At 43.1% G+C, this 12,288-nt stretch overlaps 1 long non-coding RNA gene across 1 annotated transcript in view; it reads right to left on the bottom strand.

Moving 5' to 3' along the window:
* LOC138672032 (uncharacterized) overlaps window positions 1-7,838 on the bottom strand; it is a 64,390-nt gene extending 56,552 nt beyond the window's left edge. Inside the window, exon 1 of the long non-coding RNA XR_011319540.1 lies at window positions 7,711-7,838. This is a non-coding gene — a long non-coding RNA (uncharacterized lncRNA). The remainder of the gene's footprint in view (window positions 1-7,710) is intronic.
* Between the last annotated feature and the right edge of the window lie 4,450 nt (window positions 7,839-12,288).

Raw genomic sequence — 12,288 nt, 5'->3', positions numbered from 1 at the left:
TTACAAGGGATAACATGACAAATGAACCCCACAATTTGAAATTCAGTCAATTCTAAGCACATTGAAACTGTTATGCATAGTGTGGGAAGACTAAGTGCAACACAAACAGATAAGAAGAAGGAAGCCAAGAAACTAGGGAAAGGGCGAGTGGAGACCCCTAGGCAGATCTGATAACACCCTACCTGCCCTACCTACCCTAAATTGTTTCCTCACCAATCACCAAGCAGGAACCTAAGCCCTGTATCTCCCTAGAGCTAGGCCTTGGATATTGAGGGGGAGGTGATGAGCACTTGTCAATCTCCACTGTAAATTAAAGACAAAAAGGTATACAGACAAGGGGGATGAACTTAGCTTGAGCAGACTCAGAGTAACACCAAACATCCTCAAACAGCTCCAGAGAGGAAGTTATCCAACAGCTATAGCTCCAAGCCTTCACAAGGGAAATATGTGAATAACACCGGCAACACTCTGCAGCAGACTGGGGATTTATAAACACCCAGGTCCAGGTGTGTCAACTAGAGCTGAAGGGAGGTTGCCGCAGGGTCCAAGAGTCGGAAGGATTAAGGAGGTGTATGTAATGCAAAATGCAGAGACCTTCTGCTGCAAGATGTAGAGCGGCAGTCTGTTACATCTGACACACCGATGACCAAAACCTCACATGTAGTCATAAACTTCTGTGTGAACAAACAGCGGGGCTTGGAAGGGAAGGAGCACTATTCGAATTTTGGGACACAAATTTGGCTAAATAGACTGTGGATGCCGTGTCTCATTTCCGAGGACCTTAAAGTACCCAAAAAGCAGAAACCCCCCGCAACATACCCCATTTTGGATTTTAAACCCCTCAAGGATTTTATTCAGGGATATATTAAGCATTTTGAACCCACAGGTATTATGCAGAATTTTATAACATTAGGTCATCATATTGAAAGATTTGAATTTTTTAATGAAAATGTTAGCCCCAATTTTTCACGTTTGCAAAAGATAACATGTAAATGTGGATCCCACAGTTTGTTACTCCCTTTCTTCTGATTGCATACCCCACATGTCGTCAAAAATTTCTGCTTGGACATACGGCAGAGCGCGGAAGGGAAGAAACGACATTTGGTATTTGGAATGTAAATTTGGCTGAAATAGATGTCAGATTCCATTTCTCATTTGCAGAGCCCTTGTGATTCCTAAGAAACCCTCACAAATTACCCAATTTTGGAAACTAGACCCATCAATAAATTTATCTATGGGTGTGCTGAACCTGTAGGTGCGTCACAAAACTTTTTAAAATGTGAAAACTAAAATTACGCTTCTTCTGCTACAATGCTGTTTTATGACCAAAATTGTAATAAAATTTGGATAGTAGGAGAAAACAGATCCCATAATTTGTTACCCAATTTCTCCCGAACGTGATGACAACTCATATGTGGTCAAAAACTTCTGTTTAGGCACATGGCAGGGCTCAGAAATGAAAGATTGATTTTGGAGTGTAAATTTGGAATATATTGTGAATGCCATGTCGTATTTGCAGATCTCCTGACATGCCAAAACAGAAGAACCCCCCCACATGTGACCCCATTTTTTAAACTAAACCTCTCAAGGAATTTATCTAATGATGTACTTGTAACGATGCCCAGGATGGTAGCTCTAGGTGAGTGTCCTGAGTCCGATACCCAGGCACGTTACAGAAAATAGGGGCCTTCTTCTGGTGTGTGGGTTGCTGTTGAAACTGTGGACACCTCCATGATTCCCCATGATCCTTCGAAAGGAACACCTCAACAGTGTATAAATTTACTGTCCATTTTAGTGATCAACAAAGCACAGCAGGAGATGCAGATATCTTTCTTTTGGTGAAAGAACCGTGGCATATCTTCATTTTTCAACATACATTTCTCACTAGCAGCATTGGGGATTTGCACACTTCCTAGACATCTATGACACTTGAACTGCTCTTATCCTGTGCTCGTTATCTTAAGCCCACTTCCAGGGCCGGACTGGCCATCTGGCACTTCTGGCAAATGCCAGAAGGGCCGGTGCCAGTCGTGGGCCGCTCGATCCGCCTCCCCCCGCCACCGCCGACTCACCCACCTGCCGTCGCATTCAACTACATACATACAGTTGAATGCAATGATGGAGGAGTGTCTACAGACACTCCCTCTCCCATCATTCCCCGCTCTGCCTCTGACACTGTGGGTGCGCGATGACGTCATATCATCGCACACCTGCTGTGTCCCGGGCAGACTGTAGCCGCTGAGACAGGAGCCAGGAGCAGCACGGGCAAGAGGAAAGGTGAGGAGAGTGTTTTTTTTTTTTTTTGCTGGACTGTGGGGACATTCTTGGGGGGAGGAGGAGAGATGTGGGCTGTGCTGGATATACCACTGGGCAGGCTGTGCTGGATATACCACTGTGCGGGCTGTGCTGGATATACCACTGTGCGGGCTGTGCTGTATATACCACTGTGCGGGCTGTGCTGGATATACCACTGTGCGGGCTGTGCTGGATATACCACTGTGCGGGCTGTGCTGGATATACCACTGTGTGGGCTGTGCTGGATATACCACTGTGTGGGCTGTGCTGGATATACCACTGTGCGGGCTGTGCTGGATATACCACTGTGTGGGCTGTGCTAGATATACCACTGTGCGGGCTGTGCTGGATATACCACTGTGCGGGCTGTGCTGGATATACTACTGTGCGGGCTGTGCTGGATATACCACTGTGCTGGCTGTGCTGTATATACCACTGTGCGGGCTGTGCTGTATATACCACTGTGCGGGCTGTGCTGAATATACCACTGTGCGGGCTGTGCTGTATATACCACTGTGCGGGCTGTGCTGGATATACCACTCTGTGGGCTGTGCTGGATATACCACTGTGTGGGCTGTGCTGGATATACCACTGTGCGGGCTGTGCTGGATATACCACTGTGTGGGCTGTGCTAGATATACCACTGTGCGGGCTGTGCTGGATATACCACTGTGCGGGCTGTGCTGGATATACTACTGTGCGGGCTGTGCTGGATATACCACTGTGCTGGCTGTGCTGTATATACCACTGTGCGGGCTGTGCTGTATATACCACTGTGCGGGCTGTGCTGGACATACCACTGTGCGGGCTGTGCTGTATATACCACTGTGCGGGCTGTGCTGGATATACCACTCTGTGGGCTGTGCTGGATATACCACTGTGTGGGCTGTGCTGGATATACCACTGTGCGGGCTGTGCTAGATATACTACTGTGTGGGCTGTGCTGTATATACTACTGTGTGGGCTGTGCTGTATATACTACTGTTTGGGCTGTGCTGTATATACTACTGTGTGGGCTGTGCTGTATACTGCTGTGTGGACTGTGTTATCTACTATGCGGGCTGTGCTATATACTATGCGGGCTTTGCTATATACTATGGGGAGTATATTATCTTCTATGGGGAGGTCATGTTATGTACTATGTGGCTGTGGTATATACTGTTGTGTGGGTATATTATATTCTATTGGGGAGGTTGGGTTATATACTATATTATGGGGAGGTGGGCTGTATTATATTCTATGGGGTTACATTATACTCTGTGGGGTGGCTGCATTATACTGTGGGGTGGCTGCATTATACTCTGTGGTTGCCGCATTATATTCTGTAGGGTGGTGGCTACATTATACTATACGTGGGCTGCATTATACTGTATCGAGGACTATGGGGAATACGTTATACTATATGAAGAACTATGGGGTGCATTATACTATGGGAAGTGAATTGTACTACATGGATGACTATGGCGGTGCATTATACTATATGGAGCACTATGAGGAGTGTATTATGCTATATGGAGGACTATGAGGAGTGTATTATACTATGTGGAGGACTGAGCAGTGTATTTTAATATATGGAGGACTATAGAGAGTGTATTATACTATATGGAGAACTGTGAGGTGTATTTTACTAAACAAGTAAAATGCTGCATATTCAGATTGTTTTTGCCGGAGCAAAAATCATTGTTCTCAGCAGCACATTGCCGCTGTAAACTGTAGATGTGCTGCTGATAACATGATACTGTATGGTGATCGGTTAGTGATCTGTTAGTGATCGTTCTGTCCCATCATTCTTTCTCAGACGGTGGAAACTTCAGTATTGTCGATCAAACTCATTTAGCGGCCTGAACTCAGCGCTTGTAAATACAACCGAAATGCTTTTGTGTGATGTGCAATATGTTAGCATTTTGGGCCTCATTTTAAATTTTGCCTAGGGCCCCACTTTGCCTAAAGGTACCGTCACATTAAGCGACGCTGCAGCGATCTAGACAATGATCCGGATCGCTGCAGCGTCGCTGTGTGGTCGCTGGAGAGCTGTCACACAGACAGCTCTCCAGCGACCAACTATGCGAAGTCCCCTGGTAACCAGGGTAAACATCGGGTTACTAAGCGCAGGGCCGCGCTTAGGAACCCGATGTTTACCCTGGTTACCAGCGTAAACGTAAAAAAACCCAAACACTACATACTTACATTGCGGTGTCTGTCCTCCGGCGCTGTGCTTTCCTGCACTGTCAGCGCCGGCCAGCCGTAAAGCAGAGCGGTGACGTCACTGCTGTGCTTTATGGCTGGCCGGCGCTCACAGCCAGTGCAGGACAGCACAGCGCCGGGGGACAGACACCGGAATGTAAGTATGTAGTGTTTTTTTTTTTTTACATTTACACAGGTAACCAGGGTAAACATCGGGGGTTACTAAGTGTGGCCCTGCGCTTAGTTACCCGATGTTTACCCTGGTTACCAGTGAAGACATCGCTGAATCGGCGTCACACACGCCGATTCAGCGATGTCTGCGTGAGATCCAGCGACGAAATAAAGTGCTGGACTTTCTGCTCCGACCAACGATGGCACAGCAGGATCCAGATCGCTGCTGCCTGTCAAACTGAACAATATCGCTATCCAGGACGCTGCAACGTCACGGATCACTAGCGATATCGTTCAGTGTGACGGTACCTTAAAACCGGCCCTGCCTACAAGTGTACAAAGATATTATACAGTCACTATGTGACAAGTGGGCCTGTGTGACTTCAAATGCCAGGGCTGAATTTTAGTCCCAGTCCGGCCCTGCCCACTTCTCAGGAATCATGCAAAGGTATCACCTGTAACTAACTTCTTTTCTGTATGTGTCCCCAGCCTTACTGAATTGTTTCTTCTTGGACCCTCAACTCTCAGGAAATGGCTGACATGCCTTTACAGTTAACCCTGTCTACACTATGTAAAGGAAACTGCAGCCACAGAAGGATAACTCAATTAAAATACTGTAACATGAATGTAAGATACATTTTATCGCATTTAACCACTAGGGAATGTTAGAGATGGAGCGTAATCCTTACCACCCTTATATATTGATCTATTTTAACCTACAGGTGATTCATGAAACTTTAACATTTAGATGTAAAAACAAAATATTACTTTTCTTCCACTAAAATACTGTTTTATCACCAAATTTATAATTTACATGAGGGGTAATAGGAGAAAATGGACCCCTTAATTTTAATTGGTTATGGTCTGGTTATTTATCCAGTTTTATATCATTAGATTAAAAGTTATATTTTAATTACAACATCTCTCTTTGCTTGTTGATTACAACAATACCAGATTTATATACATATTTTATGTTTTGCTATTATCACACAGTAAAAGTTTTTTTTAATAAAAAATTGCTTTTTTGGTTGCCATATTCTGAGATCTGTAACTTTCTTATTTGGTGAACAGAGCTGTATGAGGCATTAATTTTTGAACAGCGAGTTAAGGATTTTTGTTTGGCACCATTTTGGGGTATGTAGCATTTTTTATTGCAGAATGAACAAAACTCAGCAATTCACTTATTGTTTTCGTGGTTTACCGTGCAGTAAAAGGGATAGGAACCGATGTATTCTTTGGGTCAGTACGATTATAGGAATACCAGATTTATATAGCTTTTTTATGCTTTGCTACTTTTACAGACTAAAAACTTTCAATTCAATTATTTGTGTCTGTAAGTATGATAAGTATGATGAAAAGCAACATTTTTGGTGTTTGTTTTTTAAACTTATTTTTATGGTGCTCACTGTATAAAATAAATGTGACAGTTTTAAAGTTCCGGTTGTTCTAGACCCGTCAATACGAGTTATGTGTTCTTTTTTCTATTTATTTTTCAAAACAAATGCTGCATTTTTAGTGGCTAAACGGATTTTCGTGATTTTTTTACATTTTTTTTTACACATTTTGTTAAAGTTTTTTACTTTTTCACTTAGTTCCACTGAGGGACATGAATATTTTTTATATATACTTGATCACTGGTCTCATGCATTGCAGTACTTGTGTACTGCAGTGCCTGAGACCTGTCAGTTTCTCACTGACTCTACCTATTAGACCCTGCATACTATACTATATGATAGTTACTGTTTTACACATTTTATTTAACTTTCTTTACTTTTTCACTTAGTCCCACTGTGGTACATGAACATTGACACCTGCGGTTTAAAACCTATGAAATGTCATATCTGTGTATCTTGGGTGTGATAATGACCAGTATATACTGTATGTCCCCAGCCTTTTTATTCCTCTTCTGTTGGAGCAGACATTCCCCCAGCTGTCAAGGAAGCGTCTTGTTGGCAGCATGATACCCCTGAATCAACTTCTCCATTATCTGAAAGGTTGGCAGACTTGTGGGATTGTGCTAGATTTGGACTTGCCTCCCTATGCTTTCCCTATGCACCTTTTTCTTTCACCCAGGTACCGGCCTAATTTTTCTACAATTACATGATACCATTCTCCTCCACATCATACAAGGGAACAAAGGCACACAAGCAGTGAATAAATATAAGTGACTCCCTTCTAAACTCCCTGAATCTCACAAGCTCCACAAGATTTGGTGTTAAAAGACGTGCTAGATATCAAATTTGGTTGTGTGGATATACTGTAGAAAACCATGACATTCAGATTGCACATCAAATGGGTATTTTTATTTTGAGATCAGCATAAGAACCCAACAAATTAGTGAGACAACTAATGTTTCGTTCCTTCTCGAGTCTCGATCATGACCTCACTCTGCTTTCATGCCTCCATATGCAGCTGTCTCCATCATTTGGCACGACATGTAGGTGGCAATGCTGTATTGCAAGATCTCATCTAATGATTGTCAATGTGGTCTCCACAACAGACCACAAAGTATGTCTCAAGCCACTGTGTCTTGCTTGCGTCCAGACTTCTGGCTGCAATTTGGTTATTTTTTTCCTTTCTTAACAGCGAAATCATAACCTCCAAAATTGTTGTGCAACAAAAAGTCAAACACAAAACAGAACACATTTTTTTCATTATGCAACAAGTCACCATGTACCTCTAGCCTAAAACTCCTTTTCCACTAATTTACATCAGATGCTGCAAATGGTATCTCTGGGTGCAAATGACATTTTTGCTTGTTTTTGGTGTAAAAGAGAATTTATGGATGCCTCAAAAATGATTTTTTATAATCTATATCAGAGTGACATTTCCCATTAATAAGATTACCGTACTTCCATGTTCACCACTTTATTTCATGACACTATATTACTCACTATATACATTGCATATATCATAAATATGAACATTTTTCTCTCTGCATTATGATTTCTATCATACTGAAGACAAATGTTCAGTTCAACAAAAGAAAAACAATGCACATACATTAAAAAATAGGAAATAGTGAGTTTTACTTTGCAAAATTATTAATCTGTAACTTACATTGTATTCGTGTATAGAAGAAAAGGTGAAAAGCCATGGGTCCCAGAATTGTTTGAAAGAGCCATAACTTGATCAACATGATGCTGTTAATGTGCCTAGACACAACAAACTGTACAATTGTGGCAATCATTGTGAGCAATGTCTCTTCATCATTCTTCCCCAGCCTATAACATAGGAAGTTTGGAAGTTGCAGATAACCACAAAAGGAAATAGTTTGTCATTATGGACACTCTACTATATAAAATAAAAAATAAACCACAGACTATATTTATATACAGTATTAATAATTCTCACATATTGTTAGATATCTAATATGTTTTAGCATGAGCATTGTAGATCAAAACTTACTGCATTTAAGACCATGTTAGGGGAGGGAAAGATTAACATTTAACGATGAAGCACAAGGCCATGTCACAGAATTGCAGTAGATTTCCTTTGCAATGCCCCCTTCAGGCTGCATGAGTCAGTCGGGTGACTTAACCCCTTTAACCACCAAGCCTGTTTGCTACTTCATGATCAGGCAAAATTTTCCAATTCTGACCAGTGTCACTTTATGAGGTAATACTCTGGAACGCTTCAACGGATCCCAGTGATTTTGAGATAGTTTTTGTGACACATTGTACTTCAATTTTTTCAATAAGACTTGCGTTTATTTGTGAAAAAAAGGTTAATTTTTATGCCCTTAAATCAGAGAGTCATGTCACATAAAGTAGTTAATAAATGCAATTTTCCACATGTCTATTCTACATCAGCACAATTTTTGAAGCATAATTTTTTGTGTTAGGAAGTTATAAGGGTTAAACGTTGACCAGCGATTTCTCATTTTTACAGCAAAATTTACAAAACCATTTTTTTTAGGGACCACCACACATTTGAAGTGACTTTGAGGGGCCTTTATGACAGGAAATATCCAAAAGTGATACCATTATAAAAGCTACACCCACAAGATGCTCAAAACACATTCAAGAAGTTTATTAACCATTCAGGTGCTTCACAGGTAATTTTGGAATGTGGAAGGAAAAAATGAACATTTAACTTTTCTTTCAAAAATTTTACTTTAGACCCAAACTTTTTTTTATTTTTGCAAGGGTAACAGGAAAAATTGGACCACAGACTTTGTTGTGCAATTTCTCCTGAGCATACCAAGGCCCCATATGGGGGGAAAACCACTGTTTGAGCACATGTCAGGGCTTGGAAGTGAAGTAGCGCCATTTGACTTTTTGAATTTAAAGTGTGGTGGAATAATTAGCGGAAGCCATGTTGCGTTTCGAAAGCCCCTGATGTGCCTAAACAGTAGAAACCACCAATAAGTGACTATTTTGTAAACTAGACCCCTGAGGGCACTCATCTAGATGTGTTTTGAGCACCTTGAACCCCAAGATGCTTCACAGAGCCATAAAAATACAAAAAAACAAAAATTTACAAATCACATTTTCCCCCACAACAAATGTTTTTAGCCTCAAATTTTGCATTTTCACAAGGGTAACAGGAGAAATTGCACCATACAATATGTTGTGCATTTTCTCCTGAGTACATCAATACCCCTATGTGTGGGGAAAACTACTGTTTGGGTGCACAGCGGGCCTAAACAGTGGAACCCCCCACAAGTGACAACATTTTGGAAACAAGACCCTCAGTCAGGGAACTTATCTAGATGTGTAGTGAGCACCTTGAACCCCCAGGTGCTTCACAGAAGTTTATAACATTGAGCAGTGAAAATAAAAAAAATCACATTTTCCCCACAAAAATGTTTTGTAGCCCCAAATTTTGCATTTTCACAAGAGTAACAGGAGAAATTGCACAGTGAAACTTGTTGTGCAAATTCTCCTGACTATGCCAATACCCCATATATTGGGGTAAAGTACTGTTTGGGCTCACGGCATGGCTCAGAAAAGAAGGAGCGGCGTTTAGGAGACTTTGATGGTATGTGTTGTGAATTCGGTTGTCGGGCTCCCTCCTGTGGTCATGAATGGTACTTCGGCTGGTTCTGTCCATGGAATTCCTCTGGTGGGTGTTTCTGAGTTTCACAGGTGACGAGGTTAATTCGTTAGCTGCTGCTCTATTTAACTCCACTTAGATCTTTGCTCCATGCCACCTGTCAATGTTCCAGTATTGGTCTAGTTCACTCCTGGATCGTTCTTGTGACCTGTCTTCCCATCAGAAGCTAAGTTCCAGCTTGTATTTCTTTGGTTTGCTATTTTTCTGTCCAGCTTGCTATTTAATTTGTTGTCTTGCTTGCTGGAAGCTCTGGGACGCAGAGGGAGCGCCTCCGCACCGTGAGTCGGTGCGGAGGGTCTTTTTGCACCCTCTGCGTGGTCTTTTTGTAGGTTTTTGTGCTGACCGCAAAGTAACCTTTCCTATCCTCGGTCTGTTCAGTAAGTCGGGCCTCACTTTGCTAAATCTATTTAATCTCTGTGTTTGTATTTTCATCTTTACTCACAGTCATTATTAGTGTTGAGCGATACCTTCCGATATCGGAAAGTATCGGTATCGGTTTGGATCGGCCGATATTCAAAAAATATCGGATATCGCCGATACCGATACCCGATCCCAATGCAAGTCAATGGGACCAAAATATCGGAATTAAAATAAACCCTTTCTTTCCTTGTAGGTTCATTCTACATGAAGGAAAACAACTAAGAATAATGTAGGATGTATTGTGGGAGGTGGCGGAGACATTAAAGGCAATGAGGTTTAGCCCAATCAAATAGAATAGCATGTTTTTTGTTTTTTTTAAGACGTTCGGAGTGAAAAAGATATTGAGTATGTAAATTTTTTTTTATTTTGTCAGATATTGATGTTTCACTATTCCACGCCCTTCCCCTTCTTTTTTTTTCTTTTTTTTTTTTTACTTTTCCCACACTTTCATCTTCATCATCATCAGCATCTTTGACATCAACTTCTTCTTCACCTTATTCATCTTCTTCTTCATCTTCTACCTATTTTTTTTTTATTACATTCTTCATATTCATTTTATTCAACTATTATTATTCTTCCTATTCTACATATTCTTTTTATTCCACTGTTATTATTCTTCCTATTCTACTTCTTCATCATATTCTCATTTGTGACAGGCATTCCCGTAGTTGTTATCTATAAAAGTTGGAAGATTACACCTTCCGTTCTGCCAGTCACAAAAGTTACATTTGTCCGCGTTCAGTTTGGCCTGCAGCATCAGGCTTTATCCAGGGGCACCACGAGGAGGAACGGACTCACCCCCATACACTGCTTAGTCTTCTTCTGCATATAATTTAGATAATATCTTTTGCTCTGATATTAAGTCTTATGCTTAATGTTCTTCTGCTCTTTGTTCTGCAGCCTCTTGTTCTTCTGCTTCTCGGTCTTCCATGTCGTCGTCTCCAGGGTCGTCGTCTCCAGTGTCGTCATCTCCGCCGTCGTCGTCTCAGCCGTCGTCGTCTCCGCCGTCGTCATCGTCGTCATCGGGGTGGTCTTCCGGGTCGTCGTCATCGGGGTGGTCTTCCGGGTTGTCGACGTTAGGGTCTTCAACTTGGAAATGTAGCAGAAGGTACAAGAAGGCTGAGAAAATGCCAAGAACCAGCTGATGGAACTGGAACTCGGATGGCTACCCGAAGGTTCAAGAGCCTATGGAACTACCGAGGACCAGCTGACATTACTGGAACCCGGTTACTAAGCAGGAGGTACCCGTGCTAAAAAGCACTACCAAGGACTGCCTGACGTTGGCGGAACTCGGATACCCAGAAGGAGGCACCTAAGCCAAAGGCTCTGCCCGGAACCAGCTGACGTTACTGGAACCAGGATGGGGAGCAGAAGGTACAAGAGCAAAAGACACTGCCGAGAACCAGCTGACGGTACTGGAACCCGGATGGGTAGCCGAAGGTCCAAGAGCCAATGGAACTACCAAGGACCAGCTGACGTTACTGGAACCTGGTTACTAAGCAGGAGGTACCCGTGCCTGAAAGCACTACCAAGGACCACCTGACGTTGGTGGAACTTGGATACCCAGAAGGAGGCACCTAAGCCAAAGGCTCTGCCCGGAACCAGCTGACGGTACTGGAACCAGGATGGGGAGCAGAAGGTACAAGAGCAAAAGACACTGCCGAGAACCAGCTGACGGTGCTGGAACCAGGTGGTGGACCCGAAGGCCCACAGGAGAGGAGAGAACAGCTAGGCCGCGAGGCAGCCGCAGTTACCGAACCCCAACAGTCCTACAGGGGGAGCTGGGCCTACTGGCACTACAGAACCAGCCTTGACTACCAGTTCACGCAGCCCACATAGGAAGCTCCTAAACTGGAGGCACCCTGGAGTTGGCTAACTCGACCGCACCACGACGGGGCAAGCATAGGCGTCTCAGTGAAGTTGACACAACCCGGAAACAGCTGACGGTGCTGAAACCAGGCTTGGCACGAGGGAGTACCTGTGACAAGAACACTGCCGAGAACCAGCTGGCGGTGCTGGAACCCGGATGCGTTGCCCCAGTGTGCAAGAGCCAATGGCACGACTGAGGACCAGCTGACGGTGCTGGAACCCGGTTACTAAGCTGTAGGTGTCCGCGCTTAAAAGCACTACCAAGGACCGCCTGGCGTTGGCGGAACTCGG

This window comes from Ranitomeya imitator, chromosome 3 (genome assembly GCF_032444005.1).
Source record: "Ranitomeya imitator isolate aRanImi1 chromosome 3, aRanImi1.pri, whole genome shotgun sequence".
NCBI classification, from domain to species: domain Eukaryota; kingdom Metazoa; phylum Chordata; class Amphibia; order Anura; family Dendrobatidae; genus Ranitomeya; species Ranitomeya imitator.
The sequence above is the reverse complement of the archived record's forward strand: the minus strand, read 5'-3'. Positions and strand labels throughout refer to the sequence as shown.